Below are 25,065 nucleotides of genomic sequence, written 5' to 3' on the forward strand. Positions count from 1 at the left end.
ACCGTATTTAAGTATTCAAAATATTTGAGTCTTAATGTTATTCTTGAGATCATCAAATTGCGGATGTTTCATTCCTGAGAGGGCGAATGTCACAGGCCTGACACAATGTGGCACTCTCATGCCTCAGGACAAGAATGACTCCCTGCTCAAGGATGGTCCCCTGGGCTCTCAGAGCAGCGCCACCCAACCCCTTGGGAGGAACTGCCTTCCTGGTCTTTCTCTGAAGACGTCTTCTCAGCGCACACAGTGATCACCCCTGAAATAGAATCCCAGTGGAAAGGCTTTGTCCAGCTCCTCTGATGCAGAACTCTCTGTAGGTTGCCTTTTTTTTTTGTGACAAGTGAATCAAGTTTCCTTTAAAAACACCAATGCCAAAAGGGAGGGGGAAGAAAAGCTCTTAGCATCATTTTGGCGTATGATTCTTTGTCTTCATTCTGGAACCTAGAATGGAAAGTTGGCAGCTCTGCCTGAAAGACGAGAGCACGTCGAGCCGCTGCAAGACTAGGAGATAAAAACCACAAAACGGGGAGCAACTTGTTGAATCTGAACTGTGCCTGGGTGGCTGGGTGGGTGGGGGTGGCGAGAGGCAAGCACCGCGCTCCAGTGCAGGTCTCAGGCTTTCAGGGTGGGAATCAGATTGCCTAACCATGACGTCATGCAAGCCATTCCTACACGGCTGGCCTACTTTTCAACTCACCTAGCAATGGGTGCTGAAGCCAAATTTGAAATAAATTACTCTATGACTCAGACTGTTAATCTCTGTTTTGATAACCCACATCAAGTCACTGGGACTTAAGTTTATATTTTGGATGAAAATATCATAATGCATGCGGAGGGCTCCTTAATTCACCCCCTCCCTCAAGAAAACGCCAGTCATGTCCAGGTGAAAGTACAGATTCATTTCCCCAGATTGCATTTGGGGAAAATGGCAAGAATTCCTCTTCACTGGAGGGCTTTGGAGAAGGTAAGAATGCAGTCTCTAGAGTCAGCCCCATGGTTGAATCCTGGCTGTACACCCAAGTGTCTTCTTCTGCAGGGTGGCTAATATTCACCCATTTCATGGGGCTGTTGCAGGGATCCATGGAGATAGAAAGTTCTAGCATGGTGTCTGTAGGTACACAACGCATGCAGGCAGTTGTTACTTATGTTTCTATTTGTAAACACATAGTTCAGAGCAAAGAACCAAGGCTGAAGAGAAAGTCACCGGTCTTGCTGGTTTTTATTTCCTCTGGTGTGGTGCTTTCTAGCCCCCTGTTATTAGTAAAGCCCTGCACACCTGGGAGGTTCGAGGAAGGATGTGGAACTCTTCTACCCAGACGTTTAACTGGAGTGATGCTGGTTTAGGAACAGCACACCAGCCTCCTCATGGAGGACTGTGGGATCTTAGCCCAGGAGCATTTTCTTTCTCTGATAGAAGTAACTGTGACTAACAGAACGTAATAAAAATTTTTTTTTGAAAAAAAAAAATAAAGCAAAAATGTTACAAGGGGGAAAAGAAGTAACTGTGCGATGCAAGTATCCAACTTGGGCTAACACCAGAGAACCTTCCAAGTGTTTCCTTTAACAGCAAAGGCCACATCATCCATCCAGCGTCTTCCTTTCACTGTTATTTTTCTGCCTGTATTTCCCCGAGTCCTGAGCTGGTTTTCTCAGTCAGCTTTGTGGTATCTGAAAATTGGTCCATGAAGTGAAAACAGGTTCCTACGGTTTTCACCTTATTTTTCCTCTAATTAAGTCTTTTGTGTTCATCATCTGTCTTCAACTTGCTAGAGGTTTCTGAATCCCAAAGGTAATTTGAATTTTCACAGAAGTTTTCAAAGCTTCAGGAAGCTCTTGTGGCTCTTAGCTCGGACACATCCCTGAAAGCTGAATCTATTGGTTCGCCTTCTGGGCCTGGAGTAGCTTTGGGCAGGAGCTATGATGTGTCAGCCCTGGCCCCCTGCGAGCTTAATCAGTTAAGCATCGGCCTTTGGCTCAGGTCATGATCCCAGGGTCCTGGGATGGAGCCCGACAATGGGCTCTCTGCTTCTCCCTCTCCCTCTGCCTGACGCTTCCCCTGCTTGCACTTGTGCTCTTTCTCTTGCTGTCAAATAAATAAATAAACTCTAAAAATAAATAAATAAAATCCTATCATTCTCTCACTTTGATAATCCCTGCAGGATGGCTGGAAGCTCTGTAATAGACACGAATACAACTAGGTGACTATCAGATCACCCTAAGCACCCCAGAAATCCACCTGCAGACTGACCGAACGAACTCCACAACTAAAGGTAGAGAAGAGGCCACACTGAAGAAGGTAGAAAGTACGGACATGTGGCTTGGGAGAAAGTGGACCATGGCAGCTGTGGTGAGGAGGGAGCCACGGTCACCGAGAAGGGCGAGAGAGAGACTAGCACCAGGGGAGCCCACACCAGGGAGAGGAATCCCCATAACAATTGGATTGAAAGCAAGAGTGGCTGAGTTTTGGGAATTCTTGCAACTAGTGGGGCTTAAGGCCTAGAGTGTTAAAGGTCAGAGTGTGGGGCGCCTGGGGGGCTCAGTTGGTTAAGCATCTGTATTCGGCTCAGGTCATGATCCCAGAATCCCCTGATCGAGTCCGTGTCTGTCTCTCTGCTAGGCAGAGTCTGCTTCTCTCTTTCTCTCTGATCTTCTTCTCCCTCTCGTTTACTCTCTCTCTCAATTAAATAAATAAAATCTTAAAAAAAAATAAAGGTCTGGGAGAACTTGGAAGACATCAGGGCTGCTCTAGGAGAGAAGGCAGGCAAACAGCCCATGGGCATAGAGTGTGGAAACAGCAAAAGAGCACACATTGGGGAGCTTCATTGTTCATCTCAGAGTGCATCCTAGGAGACAGCATTCATGGAGAGACCCTCTGGGAACAAAGGAACTGGCCGATGCCATTTCCCTCTCCTGCCCTTCAGCATAAGCACAGAGCCACCTGTGGGAGCCAGCACAGCACTAGACACTCACTACCTAACTTGCTACATCAAGCCCTGCCTCCCCTCCCCCACACTCCTATGGAGTCACCCCTCCCAGTCCCACTTGCCACAGTCCCAGTGAGACATGTCCCCTACCCCAAAAGACTGGCCCAAATCCCTGCCAACACCACGTCTCTCGACCCCGGGAGTTTTGTGAGGCCTCAGTGCTGGTGGCAGCAGACAGGTCTCATTTCATAAGCAGACAGAGCACAGCTAGTTAAAATGTATTGAATTCAGCCAGGGACCAAACACTGCCCACAACAGGCAGAGAGAGTCTCTGCAGATGACTGGCCTGAAGGACAAAGTGGCCAGGACATAATAGTAGAGAGCATGGAATTACTATGTCCACAACATAGATACAATTACTACATCTACAACATAGATACAATTACTACATCTACAACATTGATACAATTACTATGTCTACAACATAGATACAATTACTATGTCTACAACATAGATAAAATTACTACGTCTACAACAGTGCATCCATGACACACTGGAGACACTCCTGGAAGCACCAGGCCCTAGGGAACAAGGGACACTATATACCAGGACACTACAGGACCTCCTCCTCCTCCTCTTCCTCCTTCTTCTTCTTTGAAGATTTATTTCATTGTTTTATTTATTTTTATTTCATTCTTTTAGAGATAATGAGAGAGAGAGAATGTGTGAGTGCTGGAGGGGCAGAGGGAGAGTGAGCAAGAATCTCAAGCAGACTCCCTGTGAGCATGGAACCCAACACGGGGCTCGATCCTATGATCCCGAGACCATGACCTGAGCTGAAACCAAGAGTTGGATGCTCAGCTAACTGTGCCATGAAGACTCTTTGTCGTGCAGTCATTACCCTCAAGAATAGGAGACATAGCTGACTTTCCTAACTCACAAAAACAGGTACAGACTTAGACAAAATGAGAAGACAGAGGAATCTGTCCCTAATTAAAGAACAGGACAAAGCCACGGCCAGAGAGCTGAGCAAAATGGATATAAGTAACATGCCTGATGGAGAATTTGGAGCAATGGTCCTAAGGATACTCAGGAAGCTTGCAAAAAGAATGGAAGATGGAGTGAGCCCCTTAACATGGAGATAACGGACTGGAAACAAAGTGGGAAGCATGCTTGATGCTTCTCAACAGCAGATGCGAGAAGCAGAGGAATGAATGAATGACCTACAAGATAGTAATAGAAAGGAATGAAGCTGAAGGAAAGAGAGAAAAACAAATTATGCAAACCAAGAGTAGACTTAGGGAACTCAGCGACTCCATCAAACGTAATAACACTGTTTTTCTCTTACAGGTAAGGTGTTATCTCTCTTTCCTTGTTTTCAATTTTTTTCCCCTTGTCTTTAGTTTACAGAAGTTTGACTGTGATGTGTCTTGGTGTGGATTTCTTTGGGTTTGTTTGTTTGTTTGTTTGCTTGGGATCGCTCAGATTATGGAATCTGTCAGTTTATGGTTTTGGCCACATTTCAGTCATTATTTCTTCAATACTTTCCTAGCCTCATCCTTTTTCTCTTCTCCTGGGACTACAATGACACAAAATGTTTGGTATCTACCCCCACGTCTTTGAGGCTCTGTTCATTTTTTTTTTTTTCCAGTCCATTTTGTCTCTGTTGTTCAGACTGGGTAACTCCTATTGTTTTACCTTCCAGTTATGGATTCTCTTCTCTGTCACTCTACCCTACTGATGAAGAATCCAAAGCATTTTTCATTTTGTTTATTGCATTTTCAGTTCTAAAATGTCCATTTTGTTCTTCTTTATAGCTTCTATTTCTTTGCTCAGACTTTCTATTATTTCATTTGTTTAGAGTAAGTTTGTAACTGCTCAATGAAACATTTTTAGGATGGCTGTTTTAAAATCCTTGCCAGATAATTCTATTGTGTCATTTTGGTGTCAGTGTATGTTGGTTCTCTTCTCATTAAGTTGAGGTTTTCCTGGTTCTTGGTATGATGAGTGATTTCCAGGTAAAACCTGTACATTTTGGGTATTACATTGGGGTAACTCTGGATCTCTTTTAAATCTTCTGTATTGACAGGTCTCTGACATGGCTCACTGATACCACCCTGAGTGGGAGGCACAGGGATGCCTTATTCCTTCTCCCCATATGATTCCTGATGATATCAGAGGGGGTGGCCTCATAACCTCTGAGCAGTGGGGAAAATCTCAACTCTCCACTAGGTTTCCCTGACACTTCCCAGCAGACACTCCATTACTACCAACTGACAAGAGTGGTAGTCTAGCTTCCCCACTCCATCTTTCCTGGGGGGTGAAGGTAGAGCCATAATATTTTCTATGGCATTTAGCTGGAACAGAGTGGTTATCTGAAAACTGTCTGTCTTGAGAGGCTTCCACTTTCCTGGTCCTTTGGTGAGAGAGAGCAGGCTTTTCTTGAATTTGGGGTTTTTTCTTCTGCTCCTATCATCATTTTCATGTTGTCAGTTTTTTTCAGCACCCAGCCTGGGATATGAGGCAAAAAGAAAATCCAAGGAACTCACTCCTTGGCATTCTTCATGTCCAGAGGTCCTTAGTGTGACTGCTTTCTTGTCTTTACCTTTTAGAGTCTCTATATGTTTCACAGGTAACGTATGTGTTTTTAGCTGTAGTTGGTGAGAGGAATAGGGAAAAGGAAGTCTACTCTTATCTTTCTGGAAGTAGGAGTCCTGCATTTGTTTTCAAAACCATATCAATTCCTGTGGGAATATGACAGGCTATACATAGATGAACTATAGATTTTCTTCAACTCCCAACTCAAATGCTGTCTTCTCTGTGGAGACTTTCCTTACAATCCCTTACAATTCCCTTCTGATCTGTGTGATAAGCAAACCCTATTCCTACCTTCATCAGATCAGTGGTATAATTGTGCAGTTTGTACCTGTCACTGTATGCCTTCACAGAGAACAGACTGCACTCAGATTTGCTATGCATTTTTAGATGAGTGGATTCAAAGAAAGGATTTTTAAAAATTAACATAAGGTATTATTTGTTTCAGGGGTACGGGTCTGTGATTCATCTACCTTACACAATACCCAGTACTTACCACAACATATACCCTCTCCAGTGTCCATCCCCCAGCCACCCCATCTCCCCACCCTTCTCCCCTCCAGCAACCCTCAGTATGTTTCCTGAAATTAAGAGTCTGTTACGATTCGTCTCCCACTGGTTTCATCTTGTTTCATTCTTTCCTTTCTTCTTCTATCATCCTCTGCGTTGTTTCTGAAATTCTGCATATCCATGAGATCATATGATAATTGTCTTTTTCTGATTGACTTATTTTGCTTAGCATAATACCCTCTAATTTCATCAGTGTCGTTGCAAATGGGAAGATTTCATTTTTTATGGTTGTGTAATATTCCATTGTGTGCGTGTATTTACATATAATATATATGTAATATATATATTACCACATCTTCTTTATCCATTCATCTGTCAGTGAACATCTGGGCTCTCTATGTAGTTTGGCTATTGTGGCCATTGTTGCTATAAACATTGGTGTGCAGGTGCCCCTTTCAATCACTACATCTGTATCTTTGGGGTAAATACCCAGTTATGTAATTTCTGGGTCAGAGGGTAGCTCTATAGAAAGGATCATTTATATAAATTAGTGAGCTAGAATTCAAGTCACAATATGTGCACATGTAGGGGTTAAGATTTCTATACAAACTTTTCCAGATACCTATGCCAAATCTTACTGCTTTGATTTTTAGCCATTTTCGATCATGCGATTCAAATGTATCCTTGAATCTGCCCAAGCAGGTTACACGTTAAGTCTTATCTAAAATATTAATATAATGTACACCAGTTGGGAGGGAAAAAAACTCTTTCCTAATGTTCAAACAAATCCCCAGTGTTCAATAGACTTGAAACTCCAGAGACCAGGCTTTTTTGTGTTTGTATCAGAGTAGAGAATGCATGGAAGGTGAGAGGATTCTTCCTGGTAGTTTTAATTTTCTCTGAGAAGAGGCAAGATCTTTTACTGAGAAATGTCATATGGAGCAGGCATCTTGAAAGAGAAGTGATGGTTTGAACATCTTACTTACAAATAGATTAGTATGGGGGCAACTGGGTGGCTCAGTCAGTTAAGTGTCTGCCTTCAACTCAGGTCATGATCCCAGGGGATTGAGCCTCAGGCAGGGCTCCCTGCTCGGCAGGGAGTCTGCTTCTCCCTCTCCTTCTGCCCCTCTCCCCACTTATCTCCCTCTCTCAAACAAATAAAATCTTTTTTAAAAAAAATTAGTGTGTATAGGGTTGGGGAAATGCGGGAGAAAAGGAGTCTAGGGCCATTTACAGATTCTTAACTTGAATGACTAGATGGTAGGTCATTATCTAAAAGAGTGAATATGGGAGGAGAAACAAGCTCTTAGGGAAAGATGTGAGCTCAGCTTGGGACAGGTTGATGCCGAGGAATGTGTAGGAACTTCAGGTGAAACTCTCTGGTGGGCAGTAGTGTACACGAAGCTGGTGCCATCACCTGGAGGCACAGGGTTGGGACTGTAAGCTGCATGAGCCTTCGAAATTAACCAGGAGAAGGTGCTGAATGAGAATAGGAGACCAGAGACAGAGCTCTGGGAAACACTAACATTTAAGAGACAGGTGTATGAAAAGAGAACTTGAAAAGAGACCAGGAGGAGTGGCCAGAAAGAAGGGATTGAAACCAGGAGTGTCACAGAGTCCAAAGAGGATAGAATTTCAAGGAGACGGGGCGCCTGGGTGGCTCAGTGGGTTAAGCCTCTGCCTTCAGCTCAGGTCATGATCTCAGGGTCCTGGGATCAAGCCCCGCATCAGGCCCTCTGCTTAGCAGGGAGCCTGCTTCTCCCTCTCTCTCTGCCTGCCTCTCTGCCTACTTGTGATCTCTGTCTGTCAAATAAATAAATAAAATATTAAAAAAAAAAAATAGAGACCAGGAGGCAGTGGCCAGAAAGAAGGGATTGAAACCAGGAGTGTCACAGAGTCCAAAGAGGTTAGAATTTCAAGGAGATGGGATGCCTGTGTGGCTCAGTGGGTTAAAGCCTCTGCCTTTGGCTCAGGTCATGATCCCAGGGTCCTGGGATCAAGCCCCGAATCAGGCTACCTGCTCAGCCGGGAGCCTGCTTCCCTTCCTCTCTCTCTGCCTGCCTCTCTGCCTACTTGTGATCTCTGTCTGTCAAATAAATAAATAAAATTCTTAAAAAAAAAAAGAATTTCAAGGAGGTAATAGACAATGATATTAAAGGCCACAGCAAAGTGAAAGAAGATGTGGACCACAAAGGGAATAACTGAACTTGCAACTTGAATGTCAGAAGGCAGCAGCTTGATGAGAGAATGGCAGAGGAGGAAGTGGGCGCAGGAGAGAAATCCACTCTTTGGAGAAGCCTAATCCCGGAAGAAGACAAGTGATTACGGGATAGATCAGAACAAAGGAGGGGTATGAAAATAAGTTCACTCCTCATTACTAAAACATAAATTCTTAGTATAGAAAATGTAGAACATGCATTTAGAACACAAGAGTACAAACTGTTTCATGTAATCTTTTCTCTCCTACATAATCACTGTTGACATTTTGGCATATACAATACAATCTTTTTAAAAGGAGGAATATACTTTTTAAAATACTATACTTTTAAATGATATACTTTTTAAAAAGGTAATATTTAATGTAGGCTACTTTTCTGTGTTTCCATATATCGTGAATATATACTGTCCTAACTACTTTTTCTGCAACACTGTCCCGAATGGCAACAGAGAATGTTCCATTATATATATCTATATCTTTTATTTTTAAACTCTCCCCTATTACTGGGCATTATGGCTTTATAATGTTTCAATATTACAAACAACACTCAAGTGATTATCTCTATTATTATCTCTTTGTTACTATGCCTACAACAGCACATTTGTCACGTGCAAATTCCAGAAGTGAAATTACTGAGTCAAAATATATGCAAAAATCTGCCTTGGCATGTATTGAAAAATGCCTGTTGAATTTGTTGCTGTTATTTTTATTTTAATCAACTAACACGGTCATCGGCGGTGCGTGAGAGAAGGTATTTCCGGTGAGAGAAGGACACAAGCATGTCTTTTATGTGGAATGGAAGAGGCCAGCCTGCAGGGAAAAGTTGAAACTATCAACAAAGGCTGGTGGGGTGATGGGAAGAGCTGGGACCCGGACCCCATGAATACTGAAGTGGCGGACACGTCTATGAAGATGGGAAGGAAGGAGAAAACACGGGTTCAGAGCGGTAGTACCTGCAGGTACAGGGAGACAGTGGTGGATGGAGATTTCCCCTGAGGCTCTCAAGTTTCTCTGTGAAGTAAAAAACATACTGTTGAGAAGAAGGCAGGGAGGGGACAGGATTTTGAAAAGATTTGAAGCTCCAGTGAGCTATGCATGTGAGGAAGCTGGCCAACACAGATAAAAGGATTGCCAGAATGTTCTAAGGACACACCCAAGGTTAGAGATGATAAGTTTATAGTGTTGCCAATCTATAGAGTTGGAACTTCAACCCTGAACTGCCCCACAGCTGAGTTCTTCCCACCATTCAGATCTCTCTCGAATATCACATTCTTAGAGAGACTGTCTCTCATCACACCACTAAAGCACACTTTCTGGGCCTCCAGCAAGATTCGATTTCATTATCAAATTCTTCTCACTGTCTGAAAGTACCTCGTTCATTTATTTACTCTTACTCTTTTATTTGTCCCCAGTAGAGTGTAAGCACTGTGAGAAGAGCACCGTGTTTGTCTGACTGGTCACTATAATCTCAACACACAGGACAATGCCTGAGAACTTTGTGGACTCTCTTCAAAAATATCGCTGACTGACTGCAGAAATGGGTTAACACAGGGGCGCCTGGGTGGCTCAGTGGGTTAAGCCTCTGCCTTCGGCTCAGGTCATGATCTCAGGGTCCTGGGATCGAGCCCCGCATCCGGCTCTCTGCTCAGCAGGGAGCCTGCTTCCCCCTCTCTCTCTGCCTGCCTCTCTGCCTACTTGTGATTTCTCTCTCTGTCAAATAATCAAATAAAATCTAAAAAGAAAAGAAAGGAAATGGGTTAACACAGAAGAATATGAGAGAATTTGTTTGTGAGGGAACAGGGTTTCCCCAAGAAACAAGGGAAGGGCAAGGATCTGGGGAGGAAACACAGAGCAGAATGGGGACGAGATGACATGGGGGGAGAGAGAAGGTGGGAGATGGAATGTAAGGTGGTAGCCAGGGATGGGCTGGTGTAAAATGTGGTGAGATTAATGAGTCGTGGGACTTGCGGACCCGCAGGCGTAGGGGCTCAGGCCCGGTGATGGAGGCCTGGACACACTGGGAAGAGCTGCCCAGTGATTAGATGAAGAGTGACTGAGAAAGGGGTTTCGATACTGGGACAGGTGGGTGGGGGGATAGGTCCCTGCAATATGCTTTAGAATGACCGCAGGAGTCCCTCCCCTTTTTGCACACGTTGGACAGAAAGTTGTACAGTACGTGAAAGGATGATGAAGCTGCCCTTAGAGATTTCCCTTGATGCCATTTGAGAGCCAGTGAGAATTGCAACAGACAGTTTTGAGGGGGCTCGGCTGCTCCTGTGCAAATCCATTAGTGTGCCCAAGGACTTCCGGATCTTTTGCCGTGAGAGGAAGGAGGAGTTTTGCATAAACCGAGGGGATGGTAGGAAGTGGAGGAGGAGGGAAAGAGATGTTGCCATCATTCCTTGTTGGTCCCTCCGACAGTGTTCAGAGGGTTAGTAACGGATGGAATTGCTTCTTAAGAGATCAGGGCAAAGGGCGGTGAGAAGGTGATGAAATTGGGCTTCGCAAGTTTCTAAGATCCTAGGCAGCGGCAGAGCTGTTTGGGACTCAAGGAAGCAGGGGTGATAAGATGTTAAGTTCTCCAGCCCGGGTGAGGAGTTTCCATGAACCAGCTCTGTCCCCCATTTGCCTCAGCGCAGAGAGCCCGGCTGGCAGAGGTCCCTTCCCCTGAGACAGCTGAGAGCCAACCAGGAGCCCACAGATGTCATACACACTCCTTTTTGGTTGTTGGTTCCATTCCGGAGCCCTCTTCCCTGTCCCTCTGCGGCCGCTCCGTGCTAACCTGCTGTCCGTTCTGTCCCCAGGCTCTCAGGCGTGGGACAGGCATGACTCTAAAATATAGCTAACTCCAGGCCATCACGGTAACACAACTTGGCTGAAGGCTCCAGACTGAAAGGAAAGACAGTGCAGAACACAAAACCTTCAATTCCAGCCTCGGACATCACTGCTCCTAGAACCTGGTAGTGAGCTTTAGCTCAGGAAGTCTCCAACCGGCGGCTTCTTTCCCTAGCCCCCAGCCTCGTGGATGCCAGGACTCTGAGCCCCGGGCCAGAGCCCCAGGACCCTACCCCCCTGTTCTGCCCCAGCATAATTGAAAGCGTGAGATTCCCCCAGCCTCCGCGCAGGGTGTCAGATGGTTCTGTGTGGCACAGGTGAGGCAAACTGAAGAGCTGATTATGTATTTCTCCCAATCTGCGTTCCTCGTCTTGAGTAGCACCAGGTGTGGGATTCCAACCACTCGATGTAGCGGGCTCTGACCTAAGCCTGGTCCAGTGTTAGCAAATTCCGTCTGTTTCCTCCAGCTGAGATGAAAAGAATATGCCTGGTGAGGTCTGGTCTTATGAATTCCTGAAAGCAAATACTGGAGCAAGAATCTCTGTCTCACACACACACACACACACACACACACACACACACACCCCTCAAGAAAAAATCTGCTCATGTTCAGGGACAGTCCAGTCAAAAGGCATACTTTACAAAATGAAGATACACCCAACTTGCATAGAAGATATTTAATATCTCAGTCTGAAGCATCTTTATTTGATTTACTTCTCTGGTTTGAAGTTTCCACAATGGGACAAGAAGGGCTCTTATTCAGAACAAAAAGAAGGCCTCCTTGAAGCCCAGAAAGAGTTCCCATTCTAGAGGGCAACACCTGGTTCTGAACCCTCATATAGCAGTTCACAGGCTTCAACAACGGCAAGACAGAGACTTCACATCCAGCAGTGAGTGGAAGCTCCTGGTGGTTCCATTTTTTAAAAAAAGATTTTATTTATTTAGCTGACAGAGAGAGAGAGAGAGAGAGCACAAACAGGGGAACAGCAAACAGAGGGAGAGAAGCAGGCTCCCTGTTGAGCAGGGAGCCCGATTCGGGGCTCGATCCTGGGACCCTGGGATCATGACCTGAGCAGAAGGCAGATACTTAACCAACTGAGCCACCCAGGCTCCCCTCTTGGTCATTCTAAATGCAGTTTGTGCTATGAAAATATGGTCCAGGAAGGGGAGGGGACATTTCCCCCGCCTCTGCATGAAAGCCAAGTCAAATCTAATATTCCCAAGGACTGGAAATTTGTCAGCACCCGGAGATAGCACCCTGGGAACAGCTCATGGCCTTCTTAGGGGGGCAGGGGTGATGGGGAGGCTTCTCCCAGGAAGGCTGTGGGCGACAACTGTGCACCTGTGGGAACTCAGAAAGGAAGGACAGAGCAAACACTTTGTGGTGACTACAGCTCATGGAACATCTGTGGACATGTGGGAAACACCCTGACCCCTGGAAATCCCTGGGGAGAGGGAAAAGTGGATCTAAGATAAAATCATTTCCTATGGGGTGCCTGGGTGGCTCAGTCAGTTAAGCGGCTGCCTTCGGCTCGGGTCGTGATCCCAGGGTCCTGGGATGGAGCCCCGCATCGGGCTCCCTGCTCAGAGGAGAGCCTGCTTCTCCCTCCCCTCTGCCTGCCTATCTATCTGCTTGTGCTCTCTCTCTCTCTCTGTCAAACAAATAAATTTTAAAATCTTTTAAAAAAATCATTTTCTATGATCAGACCAGTGGGGAATTGTGACCCATGAAGGTGAGCATCAGAATAAAACGTGACTTCTGTTTGTCATTACATGTGGTGGGATATGGGCCATTTGGTTTACACATAGGTGATACAAGATTCAGTCCTCAGGAATTTTTAATGGTGTGTATAGTTAAAAGTCTTATCAACCATACCTGCCTTCCATTTTCCTTTGGTAAATATTGAAACCACAATTCTTAGTATTTATGTGTTAAAGTAGGTAGCAAAATAGCTTCCCAAAGCCTTCCAACGTGAGATTCCATGTTTGGTCAGACCTGACACTCTTCATCATAGTTGCGAGATAAGGAAAGAGAACACTTACTTAGTGTCTAAGTGGGAATCTTCTAGTTGACATTTCCTGGGATTATTAGAACCAAAAAGTAGGGGGGCCACAATTGGATGTTCATGGTCCAACTACAACCCACTGAATCTCCCACGATGTGAGCAGGCAAACAGCAAACCAGGGCACCCCGCTTACACGTTTCAGCTCAGAGACTGTAAGTGTGGAAAGCAGACCCAATACACTGATCATAATAGATTTACTTAAACATACGCATTTTAATCAATAGACTTGGAGACACAGAACGCACCAGTTGAAAAGCCAAGCGAAGTACCGTGGCCGTGAGTAAAGGGGAGTAATGTGCAGTTTCGGTGAGGAGTAATGTCCTAGGCTCTTCAGACAGAAAGAACTTCAGAGTCATCTCACCCAGTCCTTCTCAGATTTAGTATGTATGTCTCAGCAACTTTTTAGAAATGCAGATCTCTGTGTCTCAGCTCCAAAGCAAAGACATACCTCCGTGGGGCCCAGAAATCTGCATGTTAAAATAAGCGTCCTCTGCTGAATAGTGTCTAATTACCTTTTGAGACCCATTGTCCATCCTTCTCCATCCAACCAGGTGGACAGTCATGGGTGGATCAACCAGGCTTCCTTGTTTTCTGGAATCCAGTCGGGTTCAATGGATGCGAAGCAATGACAGGAAATGAGAGGGCTGGCTATTAACCCCCTTGACCACTTCCCTGCAGGCCATCGGTTGGCAGTGGCTGTGTTCCTCTACCGAAGGCTGAGTCTTCTCCAACAGCATTCTCCCCAGGTCCCGCTGCATTCCTGGGCTCAGTGTCCAGGCTGCACCCCCACATCGATGAAATCAGAATCTCTAGAAAGAGGCACTGGAGACCGTTACTTTAAAGCTCCTCCACGAGATGTTAATTTGCAGCCAAGGTTCAGAACAATGGCTTAGCTTTGGAGATTTTGTGAAAAGGCAGGTGCTCATTCAGTATGTTGGGGTGGGACCCGAAATGTTGCACTTTTAACAAGATCTCCTGGTGACTTGTATGCACACTAAATCTTGGAAAACGCCATTCTTGACCAAGTTGTTCATTTCTCTCAGAAAGAGCGAAATCCAGACAGATAAAGTGACATGTCTAAGAACACACAGGACTAGAACCCAAGTATCCCACGTCCAAAGTCAAAGGTGGAGACAAGAGATGACCCTGAGAGATGGCAGAGCAGAGTCAGAAAAATACCGGTGGGAGCTCGGTGTTCCACGAAGGACTTGCTCTAACTGGGTCACTCTGCAGGATATACACATACAACCCCTGAATATATGAGCCCCAAGGAAAAAAGAGCTTTCCTGAGGCCTCACAGTAGCAGGTGCAGACAGCAGCTGCTGGGACAGCTCTCCTTTGGGAGCATTTGTGAAGGGAGGGAGAACAGACCGGATGACGTCAGCTCTTCTGAAGACCGTCCCAGGAGTCCTGGACGGAGAAGTTCTGCAACACTTGGATCATTAGAAATGTGCTGACTTTGGCACATCATTGGCACCAAACTTTGGGCAGGAAATGACAGGTTCTTTTCCTATAATTCACAAATTTCCCAAGACTTTGGTTTTCTATTCATCATTGAGAACTTCTTAGCAGATAACTCCTATAGTACATTGTCTGCAAGAATTTATGTCTCCTATATCCATGCTCTTGGGTAGTATAGGGGAGGGGAAAATCTTTTTCCTTCTACCTTTCTGAGCATTTGGCTGCGGTTCTGTAACACAAGACAATTAACAAGAAAAACAAATAAGTTTATTGACATGTATGTTTCATATACACATGGGAGAGACTCAGGGAGAGTAACTCAAACAGGTGACTAGAACTTAGGCATATATAGCATCAGAACAAAAATAATAAATTTAAAGAAAAGTTACAAGAAAAAGGAAAAAAGTTGTGAGTTTCTGGGCAGCAAATTATGAGAAGGTAAATATATGGGAGATTAATGGAAGGTAAGGGCTGGTCAGTAAAGTTATGAAGAGTCCTTTCATGCCCTCTCTGGGCTGATAAGGGGTTCGGATTGTCGGTGATTGACTTCTGTACAAATTAATGTCCTGCTTTTAGGCAAATAGGGGGAGGGCCGCGAGGTTTCTCTTGTATCTGGTTCCTCTCAGTTGCCTTGGGCTCAAAATGTGAAAGGGGTATGTTTGGGGGCAGCAAATTCTGCTTTCCCTCAGTCATTTCTCACAGTGACTCTGGGCTTGACCGTGTGTCTTTCCTTGTGTGGCGGGAGAGAAGCAAATTCTGCATAAACACAGGCAGAGACTTGGAAAGGGCCTGTGCATTGGGCCTTGTTCTTTCTTGCTGCTCTTTGGAACCCTGTGAACAGGGTGTTAAAAAACCTAGGGCCAGCCTCCCAGAGGGGGACCCGCACGCAGTAGAGACAAGACATCCCCACTGAGGGCCTCCTGCCCCCAGACCAACCAGCCTGCCAACCTCTGGATATGCGAGTGAGGCCACTCAGCTGTCAGCCAGACCACCAGCTGACCAAAAACGTACATGGGAGTCAGTAGATACGAGCAGAAGAGCGGAAGGATCACCCAGCTGGTCCCGCTCTGAGTCCAATGACTATCAGGGTAAGCCACTGAATTTTGGTGTAGTTTATCACATAATAAAAGCTAACCGATGCATCTCCAAACACAACAGTTTAGCCTAAAATATTAAGAACTTTGGGGCTCCTGGGTGGCTCAGTCTGTTAAGCACCTGCCTTTGGCTTAGGTCATGATGTCGGGGTCCTGGGATGGAGCCCCGCATTGGGCTCCCTGCTCAGTGGAGAGCCCACTGAGCGCTCCCTCTCTCGCAAATAAATGATAGTATAATATTGTTGACTCATGGAGTAACCACGCAGCACAGCCACTAAGGGGAATCATTAGATCAGTGTAGACATATACATATTGAATGACAATTTTAAAACACCACACATACATTTGGTCGAACAATGACAAAAGCTCATGTACGCATTTTTGTGTGATCATGCAAACAAAGAGAAAAACATGAGCCGGCTAAGCGGTGGAGATGCTGGCAGGAGTGGGGGAGGTAACCAAAGGGAGCACAAGAAAGAAGAGTGCGTTTAAGTGATCTTACTTAGACAAGAGCATACAGATTGATTTATGCCTAAACATCTCCTGGAGAACCAAACATCTGAAGGGCTAGGTTTTCAGGTAGCTCTCTATTTCTTTTCTTTATACTCTTAGGAATTGTTCAAATTTTATATTGCGTGTGTGGTATTTAAATCATTAATAGAGCTTTTTCCCTCCTTGTAGGAAAAAAAAAAAAAAGTCCTCCAAACCTGGAGCAGTGGCACGCATAGGTCAGTGTGTAAGAGAACCACCTGGGATACTTAAAAATACAAATTTCTGGACCCCTCTACGGGCCCACTGAACATGAACATCTGGGTCAGGGCCCTGGAATCTGCATTGTGATCCTAACTGAACTAAAATATAAGCACCCCTGCTTGAGGCTCTCCAGAATGAATAATCAGCGCCATGTATTAAAAGTCCTCTTGAAGTGGCTAATCAGGAAAGCCATGAATAGCAAAGGCAGCTGATGGACGTTTGATCTGTGTCTGTTCCACGTTCAAGGTCGTATGTAATCAACCGTGTCTTGCCTCTTCTTTCTGACGTCTGATTTCCACTGCTTCCTCCCACACCCAGGCGTCTAGCCTCCTCTTCATTCATGACTCCTCCATGACTAGGGATTGTCTCCTTCCAGGCCCCTTTCCCAGGGTCACCTTCCAGGCCCTTCCCTGCAGTCCCTTCCCATGAGCCATTTGCCGAAGATGCTCAGGGCCCCAAGCTCTCCCCTTTAAGAGACCCTGAATTTCCTTCCTCCTCTTCTTTTTCTTCTTCTTGTAGTTTATTTTATGTATGTATGTATGCATGTACTTATTATGTTATGTTAGTCACCATACAGAACGACCCTGAGTTTTCTACGTCTTATTGTGTGGTCATGGCAGGGGCACTCCCAGGTGGCCTGGGCCACCAACAGAAGGATAAACCTGGAGAGGTGGCAGGTAGGCAGACAGAGGGATGAGGGTCACACAGAGAGCCAGCTATGTTATCGGGCACAAGACTGAGCCTGGATATGACCTTCATTCGATGACTTTGTGTCTAGTTCTTTAACTTAGGCTAAGTATATGCAGAGCCATTTTTCTTCTAATTTGGATTAACCCAAAAAGGGCTTTGAAGGGCTGTATGCTGTTATATTCCCTGTAATTTACTTTTTAAATACTTCAGCAAAGGTGGTGTGTGTGTGTGTGTGCATGTGTAAATTGTGATCTTTGCGATTCTTAATTAGGGTTTCAATTTTGGGGTGTTTAGTTGGCATTTAAAAGACTAATCAGAAGCCCATATTCCAGCATATTCCAGGGAGGAAGACTCTGGGCCCTTCAGTTAGCCTTCTCCTGGATCATCACCGGAGATTCCATCATTAACATAGGGACTTTGCAATTGATTTTCCACTGGTGAGATGAGCAGGGTTTAAGCTTGTGAACTGGCTTTGAACATCGTTAATGTTCTCCTCCTACCCCCGCAAGCCCATCGTCTGTTTGCTTTGGAGTGGCACCCAAGACTGCAGACGCAGTCCTACTTCCTGCTCTTCCAGAAGCGTCCGTCACTCCGTGCTGAGCACGTCTGCTGAGTCCTGCTGCTAGGACTTCGTGGAGTCCACCTTAAATAAACCCTTCACACACGGTCCTCGACGGTGAGCCGGAAGGAGTGAAGAGCTGCCGCTTCGTGGAACGTGGAACTTGTGGAACTCGCAGAACAGGCTCTACCACTCTTACTCGCCAGCTGGCTAGCACAGATCGTAGGTGTGACAACTTCTTGTGAGACTTGCTTTCATTGTAACAAACTGCCTGAGAGAGAGGTAGCTTCAAAATGCACCACTTACTTTGTGGTGACCCATACACACAAATCCTTAAAAAGGCCTAGTAATTGCCAGGGACCAAATTGGCTTAGGTAGCCCACATCACAGACAACCTCAAAAACCTCAAAAAAAACGTTTCTTCTAGACCTGCCCGTGCTCCAGCGGAACCGGATCAGCCCTGAGGGTGCCTCTTTAAACAGCCAGTTGCTGCTGCTGCTGTGTCCCCCTACCCACCCACACCACTGTCCCTGCCCGCAGCGCAAGTCCCTGGGCTTGCTGGGAGAGAAGTTGAAGCCTCTCATGCCTGGTCAACTACCTGGATGACCAGGAAAAAAGCAGACCCTGGAACAAAACTTCAAAAAGGGTTCCCGGTCACACTTCTGTGACATGTGAGAAGGTCAAAGGACTCAATTGGTCGCAAAAGGATTTTCTGGGTTTGCATGGTGGAGCCAGAGATTTGGGTAGGTGGAGGGATTCCAGAATAAATATGGTTTCATGAAATTTGAAGGAAAAAAAAAAAGAAATTTGAAGGAAAATGTGGGTCCACCTTCTTACCTCAATAATATAATTACTAAGATCTGTTGGGTGCTATGTGCCTGGGAGTGTGCCAAGCCCTTTAAGGGATTATTTAAGTCAGTCCTTCCAGCATATGAATGAGGGAAGTGTTATTATCTCTTCTTCTTTTTTTTTTAAGATTTTATTTATTTATTTGACAGAGGCACAGCAAGAGAGGGAACACGAGCAGAGGGAGTGGGAGATGGAGAAGCAGGCTCCCCGCTGAGCAGGGAGCCCGATGTGGGGCTTGATACCCAGGACCCCGGGGATCATGACCTGAGCCGAAGGCAGACGCTTAATGACTGAGCCACCCAGGCGCCCTATTATCATTTCTTCTGATAGAGAAGGAAGCTGAGTAGGTTAAGTCAGTTGCCCAAGGCCAGAGAGATAGTAAGTAGAGGAATAAGGACTCAGACACAGGAATGTCTGGTTCCAGAGCTCAATTCCTGTTTTTGAAGGAACTAAAATCACAGGTGTGTGGAGGCCTGAAGAAAGCCCAAGTCCTTGGAGACTTTGATCAGCAAAACCATCACAGAACCTTGCCTAATACCTGCTTCTGTGCTGTTCTATCAAGTCCCTGAGTCGGCGGGGATGCTGGGACGCAGCACAGCTGGGCTCCTCTCTACTGATGAAACAATTACCAATGTGAGTTTCCTCATCTCTCTTTGCTGTCTCTGCTGGGGGCATCGAGGGGAGTTGAGACTCTCTGGTTGATCCCTAGGAGGCTGGGGGTGCAGCTGTCCCAGGAGCATTTGTTCATCCTTTCCAGGTGGGAGGAGAAGCCACGTCCAACTGGAAGCCAATCTGCACAGAGCCCTTTCTTGTCCTCCTCTCATTGTCATGAGTTCATAGTTGGTGCTATAAATCCCAAAGTGGGCTCTGAAGCACTCCATTCTGACCCCTTTGCTTACTCGGCTACACCCTTGCTAAACCCGGTGCTGTCAACAAGGTCGGCAAAGACTGGATTTGGTTCTCCCAGACTCCTTGCCCACTCCTTGTCTGCATTCAATCATTTGCCCTGTAGTATTCGTTTAAACATGCGTCTTGGATGCTTGTGTTGGCGTTTGAAAAGCCATCTCCAATTATGGAATGAAATGCCTTATGTTTCTATTGTCAGTGACATGGATGCAAGAGAGATGATGGGGAGAGGAGATGGAAATCCTTTTCCAGGTTAGAGAAAGCTCAGGTTGTGAAGTGGGGGGAAACCTATTGGTCTGTTGGGATATACTCAGCCGTCATACACTGTGAGTTGTGGGTGTTCGAGAACCAGAGAGGAGAGCAGCAAGCAAATGAGAGGTTGAAGAATATCTCCTTAGAGGCCCTGTCTCTGCACATCAACACAGCCCTAAGCCCCAGGGCCTCTCCTATGATGTAAGCAAATTGAACAGTTGCCTAGTCACACGGTTGGGCACCTCCCATCCCAGAGGAAGGGCCAGATCTCTGGGGCCAGAGACTGATGAGAAGGAAAGTGATTTGTACTTAATAATAGAGCTGCTTACTGACAGTCATAATAAAAACCAACCAGAGTCAGGCAAGAATAGAGTCTTAACATGTAAATGTTATCATAAGCTTCTGATCACAGCAGAGAAAAGAGGAAAAAGAGAACACGAGAAAAGGTCGCACTGACAAGTGGCTTTAGGTTTTGATATTGTTTGTGAAACTTGTTAGAGTCAAACTAGCTCTAAAGCAAATCAAGCATTTTGTTCCCCAGAAATTTATTGAGTTTCTTGTTTAAGTTCGTATGTGACATGCAAAGGCACCAACAAAGTCTCTGACCCCAAGCAACATATAATCTGGACATGGAGCTAAAACACATGACTCCAGTATAAGGCAGAATTTAAAACATTTGGCATTTCCAGAATCAGAAGAAGAAAGAAGTCACTTCCACTAGGGTGGTCAGGAAAGGCTTCCTGGAAGAAGAAGGGTTTCTGTTGAGCCTTGAAATTGAATAGACTTTTAACAGAAGGAGGTAGGTGTGGTGAAAGGAATAGGCTGAGAAAACATGAGGTAAAAGGTAAGGTGAGCAGTTTGGTTTGATTCACATATAGAAAAGAAGGAGAAAAACCTGAAAAGATAGTTGGGAGCAGGTCATGAAAAGGCTAAAAGCCAAGCAGTGGAATCTGTGCTTTATTCTGTGGGCAATAAGGAACCACTAAAGGTTTTTTTGAGTGATTACCAGTTGACCCTCACTGGGAAGAGAGAAACGTGGGTTAGGTTAGGTAGGCTAACTGGGAAACCATTGTCGAAGTCTAACCATCCTAACCAGGATAGGATAGATGTCAGAGAACCACTTTAGAAAAGGTCTTGACAGCTGATTGGATATGGGCCCAAGGAAGTCAGGATCTGTGTGAATTTTGGGGGTTGAGATCGGTGCCTGGGTCAGCTTGTATTCATAGGAGAAGGAGCTCCTCTTTGGGGTGTTAAGGAGAGGAGGAAGGAGAAGGTTCAGGACAATTTTAAGCCCACACAGCTGGTTAAGGATCGATGAACAATTGCTCCGGCTTGGTTCCAGAAACGGCTCAGATTCAGATGGGGGTCACTCTGGGGATTGAAGTCCTACTAGATTCTTCTGCTGTTCCCAGAAAGGAACACCCCAAGTCAGTCTTTGTGAGGGTGAAGCCAACATCAGGTTTGTAACTGTGGCCCTCACTGGAGACTTCCACGTGCTGTGCCCAGTGTGGAGTGTCAGAGTGTGGTTGCAACACAGGTCCCAGCCCCACCCTGGTGGTCATGCCTGTCACTGCGGCTCTCAAAGAATTTGGGGGAGCACCACACAGCAGAGAACCGCACACTTCCTGCTGCCAATGTAAGTATGTGGATGGTTCCCAAGAGAGGTTGGCACTATAGATTCACAGAATTGAGAATCAGCCTTTGAAAAAGGACAGTTGAAGTTAGAACAGAAGGGGACAAGCGGCCAAGGACATACGTTGGGGAGCACAGTTGGCGAGCACAGCAAGGAGAACCAGAGAAGCTCTCATAAAAGGAGATGGAGAAAGAGAGGTCCAAGAGGTGGGGGAGGAAACAGAGGAGTGCTGTGCTGTGCCATTTTCCTTTAAGAAAAATGGGATTATCAACCCTCCAAGAGTGAGGAGACACCAAAGAAGCATTGGCTGAGAAGGCCAGTTTTTGGTAATCCTGAGGTTGCCTTCAAGAGAAGTTTCCAGAAAGAAGTAAGGAAAATGGATAGAGAAGGTAAGGAAGTAAGCAGGCAGTGGGGGAGTAGGAGCAATACAGCTTGAGGGAAGAAGGGAGAGAGAAATAAGATACCCCGTGGAGATGGTTTTTGACGGTTAGTTTGTATGTTGAGCGTGAGGGACGGGGATCACTGAGAGGGGAAACTGAGGGTTCACAGGTGGAGGTGGGACATTCCCAACTGGCTTCAAGAGGAGGGACAGCGTTTAACCTTGGGCAAGATACTGCCTCTTTTGACATACAGCATGGAAGATGAGAATGGAGAATCAGCTGTTTTTGAGGAGGAGAGGAAGAAGTTCATTTTAATTTGAGTTTCCCCCAAAATAGACCCCAAGACAAGTAATGTGTTTGGGGATGTGGCTGAGAAGATCACTATGGGCAACGGAGGCTCAGTTCCGCTGGGGACACATAAGAAGCTGTGAACTCTTCCCAAGAATTGTTTCCCCGAGGGACAAAGAAGGTGGGGTGTAGATCCATGCATCGTGGTTGAGGGGTGTCCTGGGGTTTAACTCTGAGGAAAAAGCCCTTGGAGAAGCGCGGTAATAGGGGAACTTGTCTGTAAGTGACCTTGGAGGGGTGATGGTGGTGGTGGTGGTGGTGGTGTGTGTGTGTGTGTGTGTGTGATGTGGATGGACACTTTCAGTATTGGCTAGAGGCTACTGAGGCTCTTTGAGTCAGGGAGAGGGAATCTGAGAGCCTGGTACTTTGGCACATTTCTGGGGCGGTTGTGGGGAGGGAGTGCATAGAGGCTTGGCACAGATCTGGCACCAGGAGACCCAGCTGGACTGATGTGTGGAAATGGTCCCTTCATGCCCAAAGAACAAATCTGAAAATGTACCAGGTGGTGAGGAGAAGGGATGGAGAAATAGGGAAAACAGGGAGGTTGTCAGTCAGGATCAGATTTTATTTGTGCTTCATGGGACTTGGAGGAAAAAATTGGGCATTTAGTAAAGATTTTTTTTTCTACTTTGTTTTAAAGAGCAGTTTTAAGTTTACAGCAAGATTGAGAAGATACAGAAATTTCCCATGTATCCTCTGTCCCTACACACACATAGCCTCCCCAGTATCAACACCACTCACCAGAATGGTACCATTTTTTACCAATAATCAACCCAAGTCCATAGTCTACCCCAGGGTTCATTCTTGGTGGTGTACATTCTATGGGTTGAACAAACGCAAAATGACATGTATTTTTCACTATAATATCCCACAGGGTATTTTCACAACCATAAAAATCCTCTGTGCTCCTCTGATTCATCTCTCTCCCCACTCCCTAACTCCTGGCAACCACTGAAAGTTTTACTGTCTCCGTCACTTTTTTTACTTTTTAGGATTTTATTTATTTGTCAGAGAGAGAAAGCACAGGCAAGGGGAGAGGCAGGCAGAGAAAGAAGCAAGACTCCCCACTGAGCAGGGAGCCCAATTCTGGACTCGATCCCAGGACCCCGGGATCATGACCTGAGCCAAAGGCAGAAGCTTAACTGTCTGAGCCACCCAGGCATCCCGAGTCTCCATAATTGTTCATCTCCAAGATGAAATCATACAGTATGTTGCCTTTTCAGATTGACTTCTCTTACTTAGCAATCAATATGCATTTAAGGTTGCTGAGGGGAGATTTTGTTTTTCTCTGGAATTACAAAAAGAGATCCTGAGAGAAGTTAGGATCCTCAATTCGTGAGTTGTTGGAAAATGAAAACTTTAACGTGTGTCATTGCATATTTTTCCTGAGAGACCCGGGAGGCAGGAGACCAAAGGTTGTGACTGTAAACAACACACCAAGTCCCGGGCTCTCTGGTTCACTTCTAACTGTTCACGGGGCGCTCCCTGCTGATTGCAACAATAAAGACTTCTTAACACTGGGTGCTCTATACCAGCCCATGGGGACCTGCAGGGTGACAAGCCCAGCTGTTGCTAGGAGAAAGGCCCCTTGTGAGTGGAAAGACGCCAGCTGGAAACTGACAGTCATGGCCCGGACAGCGGCTGCAAATGCTAGAGGGAGATTCGGGCACCCAGAGAACACTTCTCCCATGGCATCTATGAGCCCAAGGACATGGGGGCTCAGCCCAGAATGGAAATGGCTTCTTCATCTCTGCTAATCACTCAGCATCCCCAGCACTGGGACGATTGGCCACCTGGTCTTATCTGAGCGAATCCCTGAACACAAGTAGTTCCTACCTAGGACTGAGCTGAGGTACCCCAGCTGAAGTCCAGAAGAAAAGACCAGAATTGCATTTGTTTCTTTTTACATGCACTATAGGCAGACCTACAGTACTGAAGACATAATTCCATGCAGTGCATTTGTAATGCTATCAAAGAAGGCTGGTTTATTTAACTTGATTTCTTGTCTCAGAGGAAAACCTGCCTCCTTTGATTTGTGATGTTTCCATCAAGGGGAATGCAGAATGGATATCTTGTTTTCTCAACCTGGCATTAAACTAATTGACTTTCAGTTTTCCTGGATATTTTTTCTCCTTCTTTTCTTCATTTGCTCTTCTCAAATACATTTTTAAAGAAAAATGTATGCGCCAGCTAGTGACATGAATTTATGATCCTGGCTCTCAAACTTCTAGTATAGGTTTTACCCCAGGTACATGATAATTTTACTCATAGAGATTTCAAATTTATCAATAACAAGATGCGGTAAAACCCTTTCCTTGCACCAGGGTGAGGGGCTCCAGAGAGAAGTTCCCCCAGGTGCCGGCATCCTCGGGGAGGCTCGAGGTGCATAGGGCAGACATGAAGTTAATATCTATTAACTTGCTTAATCCTAGAGCTCCCCATGAAATAAGTACTATTCTAATCCCACTTCCTAGATGAGGAAACTGAGATGTAGGAAAGTTCAGAGACTGATCAAAGTCATAATGAGGGTAGGCAGGGATTCAAATACCAGTAATCGGGCACGGGGGTTCCCTTCACCACCACAGTCTCCCTGGTAGGGAAGGTAATGACCCATTACCCAAGTTATTTATGAGGTGGGAGGTGGTTGATACTGCTAAGAGAAGAAGGTTGCTGCTGCGGGTGTGCATGTGCGTGTGCGTGTGTGTGTGAGAGATAGAAGCTTTACTCTGGATAATTAACGAATCCTTTCCTTTCTTCCTAGGACTGAGCCTGAACTGGTTCTTTCCAGCTTTGATGGCCTTGACCACGAGGAATGAGACAAGATTGAGGCAGGTGGGGTAGAGGGCAGGGCAGAGAGATGGACGAGGGAGAAGCCTGGAGGACATCACAGAAGAAAGGACGTCTGGGCATCTGTCCAGGCTTGAATGGACTGAAAGACCAGCCAGTGGGAGCGGGAGATACTCTAGGGGCATCTTCTGGATTCTAAGCTTGT

Source organism: Lontra canadensis, unplaced genomic scaffold (assembly GCF_010015895.1).
Source record: "Lontra canadensis isolate GAN:19392208 unplaced genomic scaffold, GSC_riverotter_1.0 scaffold100, whole genome shotgun sequence".
In the NCBI taxonomy this organism is placed as follows: Eukaryota; Metazoa; Chordata; class Mammalia; order Carnivora; family Mustelidae; genus Lontra; species Lontra canadensis.